Raw genomic sequence first — 1,518 nt, forward strand, 5'->3', positions numbered from 1 at the left:
TTAGCCAAACCAATCTAAATAGAGATACTTAACTCTTTCTATTTCGTTGCTTAAATTCTTAACATAAAACATAAGAAAGTGTCCTTCCTGCATGTCATGGTTGAGGGCACCGAGACTGCCATTCACTCATGGACACCCAAATTGCATAGCACCTCATCTCTCATCTCTCATCCCTCATCCTGCACAAGGCCACTACCTCGCATTCATCCCAGCTTCAGCACACCACTCCTACCTCTTCTTACCCAAACTCCAAGGCCAGTCTGTTCTGTTTGATCCCTTGACAAATGACAATCATCCAGAGGGTCAACGTGTCATCCTAGAAGAAGGTTGGTTCCCTGAAGCCCATTCATAGAAATCTGAGCAGGCCCAGCATTTCAGTTAAGAAACTATTGGACAAGGTCATCTCTGAGGTCCTTTTAACCAATAAGAACCCACTATTAGGTCCTTTCATTTTACCCCTTTTATATCCTTTTTGTTTTGTTCTGTTTTTTTATTTGTTTTTTCACAGGGGAGAGAGCGAATGCAATCCCCCACTACTACAAATTATGCAGTCGAGTTTCCCACATTTGGGGAAATCTAGGAGGTCAACATACCCGGAGTGCAATGGATAAGCCTCACCCTGGGAAAACCACCTTTGTGATCATGGTATCTCCCCTGCCAGGTAAATATATATTATGTCCTTTTAATATGCAATACAAATTATTCCAAGAAGTAAAGGTCTTAGGAAAGTAGCCATGGAACATCTACCCTTCCTTTATACTCAGCAGCCACAGGCATCCCAGTACTGATACGCAGACCTTGGCATTGCAATCCAAAACTGCCCTCTAAATATTTGCAAGAAAGAGATTAGGTACTTCAGTTCAGCCCTAATGCTGTTGCTTACACATTAAGTGAGAGGCTAGAATAGCAAAGGTTTCTCTCTAAAACCTAGCCAGTGTTCTGGAAACAATCTCTATTTTGATCAAGCCTTACTTCGACCTGCATAAGAAGGTGTCCTTCCTGGGTTTCTGCCATACTTCTGCACTTCTCAGTACCCCTGCTGCCCCTGCTGTAGTCACAATGCACCGTCTTCTTTCTCTGCTTCTGCCCCAGCCAGAAAGAAAAACTTGCCCTAGGCTCTTGGACAAGCTGCTCCTTCCAAAGCTCAGGAGCAGAGAAGCAAGGGGAGTCTGGATGACCATCTTCTCCATAACCTGCTGCAAGGAGATAAGAAGGAGAATGCCACTTTCTCAAATGTTCAGGAGTGGATGCCACAAAGGGCTACAGACCCCAGGCTTGTCACTCACTTCCCAGATTGCAGCCTTTTGGCCCTCAAAACTGATGTCAAAGTTTAGAAAACAGAGATGAAACTCTGCAGCCTTCTTTTCAATTCTAGAGGAGCACCTCTTTCTCCTTCACCAAACCTTCAGATGGCAAAGGACCTCCCTCACTCACCACATTCCTCCTGTTGCAAGATGATTCTCCACTTTCCTGCATGTCTTGTAAGCAAGGTGGTGGCTTCCCTTTGTTCTGGATTAT

General features: G+C 44.5%; 1 non-coding gene across 1 annotated transcript; it reads right to left on the reverse strand.

Moving 5' to 3' along the window:
* Window positions 1–505: 505 nt before the first annotated feature.
* Window positions 506–669, reverse strand: LOC150002948 (U1 spliceosomal RNA). The gene has a single exon (XR_016512921.1). It is a non-coding gene; the product is annotated as a U1 spliceosomal RNA (small nuclear RNA).
* Window positions 670–1,518: the final 849 nt, after the last annotated feature.

Source organism: Furipterus horrens, unplaced genomic scaffold (assembly GCF_987537825.1).
Source record: "Furipterus horrens unplaced genomic scaffold, mFurHor1.1.pri manual_scaffold_8, whole genome shotgun sequence".
In the NCBI taxonomy this organism is placed as follows: Eukaryota; Metazoa; Chordata; class Mammalia; order Chiroptera; family Furipteridae; genus Furipterus; species Furipterus horrens.